The sequence below is a fragment of the Podarcis raffonei genome, chromosome 7, assembly GCF_027172205.1.
Source record: "Podarcis raffonei isolate rPodRaf1 chromosome 7, rPodRaf1.pri, whole genome shotgun sequence".
Taxonomy (NCBI): Eukaryota; Metazoa; Chordata; class Lepidosauria; order Squamata; family Lacertidae; genus Podarcis; species Podarcis raffonei.
Window position 1 is genome coordinate 63,622,234 of NC_070608.1, and position 10,797 is coordinate 63,633,030.

The 10,797-nt window shown below is 43.9% G+C and overlaps 1 long non-coding RNA gene across 1 annotated transcript; it reads right to left on the reverse strand.

The window, feature by feature from the left end:
• Positions 1–1,035: 1,035 nt before the first annotated feature.
• Positions 1,036–6,275, reverse strand: LOC128417787 (uncharacterized). The gene is made up of 2 exons (XR_008331553.1): positions 5,540–6,275; positions 1,036–1,337 (listed from the first exon to the last, which is right to left on the reverse strand). It is a non-coding gene; the product is annotated as an uncharacterized LOC128417787 (long non-coding RNA).
• Positions 6,276–10,797: the final 4,522 nt, after the last annotated feature.

Consider the following 10,797-nt stretch of genomic DNA (forward strand, 5'->3'; position numbering starts at 1 on the left):
CACATAATCCCGGTTTTCACTTCCTTGGGTTGCAACTGAAAAATATAGGCAGTCCTGACATTGGTTTATAATCTCATGAGTTGTTACAGTCACTGCTGTACTGTATCCAGATATTCAAAACAGGTATGGTTTTGTCTTTTACCAGATTCTTTTCTTCTTAGCTTATGCCAGAGATGAGGAACCTATGGCTATCCAGTTGTTCAACTACAGATCACATAATCCCTCACCACTAGCCATGCTGGTAGGGGCTGATGGGATATGGAGGCCAGAAAAACTGGATAAGCCACAGATTCTCCAACTCCAAAAGGAGAAGATGACATTTTGTGTCTGCATGAAGCTACATGAAGCTATTTACATAGATGTGCATTCGTATCAAGGTGCATTAACCATCTTGAGAGGTTTTTTAACTCCTAGAGAGAAGTGGGAGACTCTGAAACCTGAAGAACTCAACTGGAGGCGTGTGCAAACCAACAAAAGGTTTTACAAGGCACCCCCAACACCTCCACAAAAGAGGAACAAAATAGAAACAGATGTATTCAGAACAGACCCTAGAAAAAGTGGACATTTGAAGCACGATGTACCAAAACAAGCACATATATTGTAACCTTTTATTGATCCGTCTCCTGCCTTCAAAAGGGTTTGATATGTATGTATTTGCAAAGTGAAACAGCCAGAAATTTCTAAATATACACAGATAAGAACTACTCGCCGCTGTGCATTCTCTACAGTACTTCTCATTATGTAGGGCTTAGGCCTTTAGCCTCAGCTGTCACTGAATGGCCTACTTTTTTACATATAAAAATGTAAGATGTTCATTCCCAAATTGTAATTCCCAACACACGTAGACTTGTAGTAGCAGAGAGCCAGGAATGACTGCAGTTCACTGGGATGCCTACATACAGTGGACAAAACATGCTGAATATTGAATGTGTGATATAACCCTTACTATTTTCTTTACCTAGAAAAAGGCGGGGGGGGGGATCATCTTTAAAATGGCAAATAAGACTAGGTCCTTGTGAAGAAGATTCAGACTGCTACATTAAAACACTCTCTTTATTCCATACCTTAGTTGCTGCCTTGCCATGTTCAAGGACAAATAGGGAAAGCTTGTTCCTGAAATAATGTAGGTAATGGATGGGCTGCCAGTCCTTCCTGCTGTGGCAATTTTGAGAGGATGATGTGTTATACAGCACCTTATTTGCTGTTGTGATGAGCTTTAGACGTCTCCTATTATTTATTGCACAAGACGGAGGAAATAGTAGAGGTCACCCAAATCAGATGAAGGGGCAAATGGGAGGAGAGAGAGACAAAGAATATCAGGTATTTTCAATAACGGGCTGAAAAGCGAGGGGAAAGAAATGGTAATAGACTAAAATCATAACGTTGCACCACTATCTCTTAAAAGATGAGAAGGATCTTTAATTATCTTTCCTGCAGCAGATACCCTGCCCACCTGCCAAGGTGTGCTCTTTAGAATTTTGAACAGAGGAACTGGTGAAACGGAAGTTTGACCCCAATCAATGTAGCTTTTTAAAATAAAGAGTAGGGAAATGGACTGTTTGCTGGCAGGGTGTGGGAGACGGGAGAAGCTTCCATTTTGTTTTTATATGGAGTAGATGGTATGAAGTCCATCGTTCTCTGACAGTTTACTTACCTGTATCCAGGTCCAGCTCGGCAACATAGTCTGGGCTGATGTCTTACAAGTGTGAGTGGTCCACTGTAAATCTATTGTTCATTGTAAATCTGTTATCACAGACCTTTCCTAATGATCCTTTTTACTGAAACCATCTCAAATAGCAGCCAAACAGAGTGTGTACAGTTAAGAAGTCTAAAAAAAAAAAGTGATGTACACACATGCAGAGAAACAGCCCAGTTAATGTTGCTATAGGTGGAATTTAACTCCTGGAATAAATATATATACAAGTATAGCTCGAATTGCTAAGTGTTTGCCACTGGATTCTTCTACACTCCCTCCCACCCATCACAAGTCACTCATACCTTGTGAATTGTTCAGCTGTGAATCAGTTTTGGGTCTGCAGCAATTGAAGTAAGAGAGCCTTCTGCAGTGGGCTCAACTACTTGTTACACTGATTACTAGACCCTTTGGCCATTCCATGGTGGGCTGGATTCCTTGTGGTGGCTCTGTGGCAAGGGTAGCCAACGTGTATTTGTGGACTAGAGCTATCATCAGCTCCAGCCAGCATGGCCTCCTATCTTGGATGATGGCAGATACGGTCCATAGTTTTAGGAGAGTACAGCATTGGCCACCCCTTTTCTGTGACAACTGAGCCCATGCTGTGCAAAGGAGCAGCTGTTGAGCATTGAATTCAGCCCTCTCATTGTTTTTATGATGTTTGAAATAAAATAAAAATACCACACTCATCTGTGAGGGGAGACAGTTTTCCAAATGTTAGAAATCCAGTTCCTATAGATATCTTGATTTTTCCTGTGTTGATTATTGGCTATGGTGCTGGTGGTCCTGAGGGTGGGGTATTCTACTGCTTCATAGAAAGAGAGAAAGCTTTTATATTTTGCTAAGCCAAAAGATAACACTTAGCATTTGGCAGCTCATGCCATTAAGAGACAATTTATTGGCAGGGGGAAGAACAGTACCTTCTCCCTGTCAGCAGTTTGACTGTACATGCCATGAAGTTTAAACAGATCAGAACTGATGAGAAATGTTATGTTCCTCTTGCTTTAAGTGGAGGCTTTCATGCACGAAAGATGAATGAATATGAATATTCACAGTTGGAGACACAAACACCATTTTTCATTTCCACTAATAACTTTGGATCCACAATGAGGATGGGTATCAAGAAATCCAAAGGTGGCCTCTGTGGTGGCAAAGGAGTCGTATTGCAACTAAAAACACAGCAAAGTAATCTTAGCATGTGACAAATTTGTGAAAAAATGTTTAGCATCCAAATCTAAAGAGGCTCAAAGTTTTGAGTGTTGAAGCAGAAACTGCGGTAAGACTTGCAAATTATTTATGTTTTCTCGATAAATATATATAGCATATCCTACTGTTACTTAATAGGGACGTGGGTGGCGCTGTGGGTTAAACCACTGAGCCTAGGACTTGCCGATCAGAAGGTCGGTGGTTCGAATCCCCGCTACGGGGTGAGCTCCCGTTGCTCGGTCCCTGCTCCTGCCAACCTAGCAGTTTGAAAGCACATCAACGTGCAAGTAGATAAATAGGTACTGCTCCGGCGGGAAGGTAAACGGCTTTTCCGTGCGCTGCTCTTGTTCGCCAGAAGCGGCTCAGTCATGGTGGCCACATGACCCGGAAGCTGTACGCCGGCTCCCTCGGCCAATAAAGCGAGATGAGTGCCGCAACCCCAGAGTCGGCCATGACTATACCTAATGGTCAGGGGTCCCTTTACCCTTTACTTTTACTGTTACTTAATAAGTAACTAATATACTACCAAAACAGGCTTTTAAGTGGTTGACATGTCTGAAATCCAATGATGCAAGCATGAAAGTATATTCATCACCCATTAAAACACATAATAAAACAAGCCCTGTAAGGGGGGCGGAGCACATAGCAATTAAGAGAGTCAGATCAAGAGTCAGGGGAATGTAAACAGGACCATTGTCAAAACCCGATGGGATGCCTATGCAGATGAAGCCTCTGTTACTTCCTCAGGGAGTGTATCCCATAACACTGGTGCCAGAAGTGGAAAGGACTGCCTCCGTGTCACCACAAGTATTGACCATCAATTGCACTGAGAGAGTGTACTAAAGTTTGTCCATTGATGTGTCGTGTTCCACCTAGAAGACTTTGTTGCTAGTCTCCAGGTCGCATCATCCTTTACAATTGACCATGCTGGCTGAGGCTGGTGGAAGTGGAGTTCGGCAGGATCTGGAATGCCTCAGATCCCTCACCTCTAATGGTCTGTAAAGACAAGGGGTCCTTACAGAACATTAGCCCCAGATGACTTTTGCCCACAAAATGCCCACTGAAACGCTGGGACAATTCTTGCACTAAAGACAGCCGATTATTTTGGTTTTGGAAAATAGAACTGTGCAGTAGAACAAGCTGACTAAATAAAAGCTGTTTATGTAACTTTACTGAGTTTATGAACTGTATTTCAGTCACGAAAGTTATGTTGGTTGCAAAAATGGGACATTTTTTAAGGACGTGATTCTAGAGCACCTGGTCTCCTTATTCTGATAAGGCAGGAGTGAGGAACCTGTGACCTTTCAGACATTATTGGACCCCCAACTCCCCTCAGCCCCAGCCAGCATGACCAATGGAAAGGGATGATGAAAGCTGTGGTCCAAGAAAACTCAGAAAGGGCACTATCCAAAAGAATAATGTGGTTTTCAGTAACTTCAAATGCTGTCCATCTGTTTAGTTTGTGGAGTTTCTGTTGGGTCTAGAAACACACTTCTGTCAGAATAGCAGGTGTAATATTTGGCCATTGACTACACCAGAGCCAGCATCTTAGACTTGAGTGTTAGCGGAAATATGACTTCAAGTTTAAACATACCACACACAACGAGGGCCCAATCCACCTGTTATGTCCTTCTGCACAAGCCCCACTGAAATGAATGGGACTTTCTCAGGATAAGTTCCTGCCCTTGAAGATTTACCAAGAGGTTTGGAAGCTGTATATGTTCTTTTTCATGTTTGCGCAGTAAAAATAAATAAATAAATAAATAAAAATCCACCCTTTCTCTCTTTCAGGTCAGTTGCCTTGTCAGGCGTGCACAATACAAGCCCACAGACAAAAAGGGCTGAAGGCGAGGCGGGGGTGGGGGAGGGAGAGAGAGAGAGAGAGAGAGGAAGAGAGAATGAGTTCTTCCATGCACTTCATTCATGTCAGAACTCAACAACTTTAACAGCGCAAATATTCTGCAGTCAGTCATGAAAAGAAATTTTTAATAATAAATATCTAACAATTAATGGGCTGGTAGCTGCAGTTGTCTTGAGGGCATAATATCTAATTTCCTTGCAATGTCTCATATCCTTACTTTTCACGCTGCAACAGTCTATCATTAAAACCGAATGCAGGTTTCTATCACTTTTATTTATTTTTCAAATCAACTTATAAATCAGTGCCAGGCCTTGTTACAGATGAGTTCCAATAAATTATCGGCGGTGGACAAATTCTGAATGTTAAACACTCTGTTCTCTCTCTCTCTCTCTCTCTCTCTCTCTCTCTCTCTCTCCTCCCTCCTCCCTCCCCCCTTCCTGCCTCTTTTTTCTTTCTCTTCCTCTCGTGCTTCGCTGTAGCCCTCTGGGCTTGGAATCATAGCACAAGCTGGATTTCCCTCTCCAGCAGCCAAGAACCTTGCGACTTAATTACATGCCATTTAAATAATGTAAAAGGGCATTTGTATTTCTGTAAAAATAAATACATACAGTAACAATTTGAAAGTCCAGGAACAAGATTTACCTTTTTTTGAACTTAGCTGCAGGTAGTCTTTTTTTTCCCCTCTCCCTCCCTTCATCCTGCTGTTCTTCTTGCTGTTGTCATAGACTCCTAGCTTCCTGCTGACAGGGGGAAGGTGGGGAATCTTGTTGTATATTTACCTCAGCAGCTTCTCCCAGGGCAAAAGGGGAGGGGGTGAGTGAAGTCTCCCTTCTTTTCTCATACGCTTCACACATCCTGGGTTTCTTCTCACAATTATTTACTGTGGATTACTGGCACGCAACGGATGCTTCGTGTTGCTTTGTTCTCGCATCTCATAGCTTCTATGCTTGGCTGTAATACATACATCCTGCTCCCCTCAGGTGTGACTTTTCTATGGAATCAGAATTCAAAATTATGACAGATTATAACCGAGAATAGGGATGGGGCAAAAAAAAAAAAAAAGGATTTGATTCAGTTCTCCTTTAAAGGCAAATTTATTATCTTCCAAAAACAATGAGAATTGAAACACAGGCATCCTTCAAAATTCGTAGTTATCTGAATTTTGCAATGCAGTTTTCCAACCAGTGTTTTCAATAATATATGTGCTAGGCAAAAGTGGACATAAGAAATGAAGATGTTAGTGAAAATAACATACCAAAATGAATTATATTAAAAGAAATTTCTTGCAAAAATGTGTACGTTTGTCAAAGCTGCATACAAAAACGTGTTTATCAGGAAAACAACTACACTAAAATGCTGAATGATTTTAATGAGGATTTTTCTTAATAATAATAATGGCAAATTGCTACAGAAAGGTGGGGAACTGAATTTAAGACTGGAAAGATGAGAAACTGAGAAAACCTGGAAATTGACAGATCCTTTCATTCCCAATTCAAAGTATTTGTCACATTTGTAACCTGTCTTTCCTCAAAGCAGCTCAGACTCTAATGAAGTTATGCTATTTTTTATTCGAATTACATCTGCAGGGTAAGTTAGGCTTCCTTGTAGTGATTTGCCCCACACCACCCAGTAGCTCAGTTACTGAATGGAGCTTTAAACTGGGTCTTCCACATCCGTGCTGGGGCCTCCCCAAATTTTCACACTGTTGTGCCTCTAATTGGGCAGGCAGGGGAGTGTTTCGTAAATGTCCAGTGCTCTCTCATTTCTTTATGATATTTCTACCTCACCTTTCTATTAATAAAGCTCTAGATGGCTAACAACAATAAAATCCTCAGCATTAAGCCAATCCAGTGAAATAATAAGGCGTTTCCACAATCAACCTGTATAAAAATGAGGTATGAGTTGGTTAATATGCTTTACTGCAAATGCCAGCCACTTAAAAACAGAATTTTACAAATGCAGATTAAAACACAGAGTGGTAGAGAAAAACTGAGTTTTTTGCCTCCTAGTGGAAATCCAGCAGTGAAACAAGTCTCCCTTAGTAGGGAGTGCCAAAATCTGGGACTTTCTGGAGTTCCTGCCATACACAAACAGGCACAACCAGGAGGAAGGCTCCTCTGTAGGATTTTAAGGGCAGAAAGTTCTCAACTATTTCTTGATAGCCACACTGGGCGGCCTCCTCCAACACATATAAAAATACAATAAAACTTCCCTGCCTTCAGGTGTCTTCTAGAATAATAATAATTTATAAATAGCTAGTTTTCGTTTGAATGAGTGGAGCTCCTCCTCCTCCTCTTAACAACACAAGCTGAGCCCTGCTGGATGAGGCCAAAGGCCCACCTAGGCCAACATCCTGTTTGTTCATTGGCCAACTGGATGCCTATGGCAAGCCCTCAAGCAGGACCTGACGCAGAACTGGTGTGGGTGGTGGGGCAGAGATGCCCTCCCAACACAGCATTGGTGCAGCTTCCCCGGATGAGGTTGGGCTGTGGTGGCAATGAGGTTGGGGCCACCACTGGCCAATCGGGCAGCCCCAGCGGTGCACCTACACATATACCCCACCACCCTGCTCCTGCTTCCCACCCCTTCTAGGTTAGCAGCAACGGTGTTGGGAGGGCAGCTCTGCCCCACCCCATAGGCCACCACTGGAAATGCCCAAGTGGGAGATCATGTGCCTCTCTCTCTTTTCATCCTTAAGGCCAAGCGTGCATGTTTACTCCCATGTCAGCATTTATGTACAGTGATACCTCTGGTTACGAACTTAATTCATCTGACCTCTTGTGTTAGTAGCTCAAAAACCATTACAGTGGTACCTCGGGTTAAGAACTTAATTCATTTTGGAGGTCTGTTCTTAACCTGAAACTGTTCTTAACCTGAGGTACCACTTTAGCTGATGGGGCCTCCCGCTGCTGCCGCATCACCGGCACACAATTTCTGTTCACATCCTGCGGTGAAGTTCTTAACCTGAGGTACTACTTCCAGGTTAGTGGAGTCTGTAACCCGAAGTGTTTGTAACCCAAGGTACCTTATCCTTTGCCCCTTGTCGCCCTGCAAAGAGGATCCTTGAAACCTATGCATGGAATCAGGGCTGGAAATTCCAAGGTTGCTGCTCCAGCTACAGCACAAGCTCCTACAAAATGGTGCTGCTTAGATGTGAAAAGTCATGTCTCCGGGGAGAGTGGTTTCTGTTTCCAGCGGGCAAAATTCTCTCCCACCCACTCCTTAACCTTCTTGTTGCAAACAACTTCCTTTATGGCATGTATAATTAATTTGCAGAAGCATTCAGTAGAGTGTGTGTTGGTGAAAAGCAATGCATTAACCATTTACCATTATTACTGGTTCACATAAATCCCCCCCCCCTCTCTTTCCCTTTGTGACTTCAAGTGGTCTCCCTGTGTTTAGCAAAGGGCTGCATTCAAGATTCCTAGACACAAGCTGTATTAACATACAAAGGAGCAGGTCACACTGTTATTAGAGCAGAACTCTTTAGCATGTTAATGACGAATTCACACCAGTGGCTCTTTTTGTTCTCAGAAGTAATATAGGATTTGGATAGCACTTAATGAGAAGGAAAGTGGCGACACAAAAGTCATAGATTGAAATGTAAGATTAATATTGGCACAAGGGATAGTATCAAAGAGACAATGTACATGGACTCACCTTTTCATTGGTGGCAATTAATAAAGGTTAACTATTTGCACCATAGTTGGGAGCCTGATTTTTTTCCAACTTTTCACTCTTATACACTCATGTATAATAACCAAATATAGGCCACTCAAAGAAGCAGTGTCCATGCATAATATAAATGGAGCGATATTAAATATGAAAAGAAAATCAGCTTGGTAAAAGCACCATATGTGCCCGGTTTTTTTCCTCATAGAAATATATTCACAATCTTTGAGCAAAGGGAAGACATATCAGTACCATGCAACCACTGGTGGAGGAAGAGGCATGTGGGGGGAGCGCACTGCCCCCCGGCAGTGCGATCCCAGCAGGGTGCCATCGTGGCTGCCCCCCCGCCTGCGCTGGGCGCCCCACCCCCAGGACACACGCCAGCCCCCTGTGGGCAGTGCGCCCCGCCCCCAGGACATGCGCCAGCCCCGCCCCCGCCTGCATGAAGCTCTGCCACTGCATGCAACTGTGGAATATTTACAATGCAGTCAAACCAACAACACATGTTTCCTAGATAGGCTAGGGGTGCTATGCGTCTGGATTTTCCTGGGCATGCTCTCTTTTTCAGGGCTAAAATGTCTGTCCGGGTGGATTTTTAAAATGTCTGGGTTTTGGCAAAATGTCCGCTGCTGGCCCCCTCCTCCTCGCCAACAAAGCTCTAGGAAATGTCACCTCAGACAGCCCCGTGCTAGCTTCCTTCACTTCCACTGCTTCCCTTGTTAACTCCTCCTAGTTCAGGGGACAAGTAGTCCTCCTCCTCACCCACCGCCAACCCCAGCCCCAGCCACTGTGCTTACCTTCCCAGAGGCTGCCGCTGCTGCCGCCGCTGCTGTTTCATGGGTAGGCAGAGGAATCTCGCCTGATTGGGCATCAAGCAGCTTTGCAGACTCCGGGGAGGAGCTGGTTTTTGTCTTCAGTCATTGTCCTAACATGCAAACTAAAACATTACAAACTATCTGGTTTGAAAAGCATAGGATTATGGTTGATCATTTTCAAAAAAAATTGCCTCGCCTTATAATCTTAATGAGGGATTTAATAAAATAATAATGCACAAGCGCTACAACAGAGGAAAAATGTACCAATCTAAACCTAATTAGGAAGCTCGCTAGAAATAACAATCAAGGGGGGGGATGGCTATTTGAACAAGAGCATTAACAGCCTATGCCAGTAAGACATCTACTTATAAATCACAAGGTCCAGTCAGATGATTTTCACATATACCGAAAGCTCTGCACTTGTTTAGAAATCCAGTAAATCCAGATGTGCATGACTTCGAGGCAGACATCTGTAACGTTTTTTAAACAAATGATGAAATGACTCATTAAAGAAAGAAAAATCAAAACACCATTAGCTGTAACATAAAAAGGTTCTTTGAGCAGAATTTTGACTTCACGCTATTAGGCTCAAACTACGTGTCGTAGTGGCAGAGCCATATGCTTAAAGATCTATTACAGTCATGTCTGGAGCAAGGATTAGGTTCTAATTTAAAGAGCAAAAAAAAGGTGCTCCGCTGAGGAGTGTTCAGGCTTGCACACCCATCCAGACCCTCTACCCCCAACAAGACCCCTAAACTGCCCAGGCACCATTGTCCCAGCTAATCTAACTCTTTCTATTAAAGCCCAGCTGATGGAATAGTGGTTTCATTGCGTACACTATGGCTGTGTACACATTACCCTTTACTTTGGCTGCAGTGCATGCACACCATTGGTGTTTGCAACCATGTACACTTGATTATGGGACACGGGTGGTGCTGTGGGTTAAACCACAGAGCCTAGGACTTGCCGATCAGAAGGTCGGCGGTTCGAATCCCCACGACGGGGTAAGCTCCCATTGCTCGGTCGCTGCTCCTTCCAACCTAGCAGTTTGAAAGCACATCAAAGTGCAAGTAGATAAATAGGTACCGCTCTGGTGGGAAGGTAAACGGTGTTTCCGTGCGCTGCTCTGGTTCGCCAGAAGCGGCTTAGTCATGCTAGCCACATGACCCGGAAGCTGTACGCCGGCTCCCTTGGCCAATAAAGCGAGATGAGCGCCGCAACCCCAGAGTCGGCCACGACTGGTCAGGGGTCCCTTTACCCTTTACCTTTGTTGTTGTTGTTGTTTAGTCGTTTTGTCGTGTCCGACTCTTCATGACCCCATAGACCAGAACACGCCAAGCACTCCTGTCTTCCACTGCCTCCCGCAGTTTGGTCAAACTCATGCTGGTAGCTTCGAGAACACTGTCCAACCATCTCGTCCTCTGTCGTCCCCTTCTCCTTGTGCCCTCCATCTTGCCCAACATCAGGGGCTTTTCCAGGGAGTCTTCTCTTCTCATGAGGTGGCCAAAGTATTGGAGCCTCAGCTTCACAATCTGTCCTTCCAGTGAGCA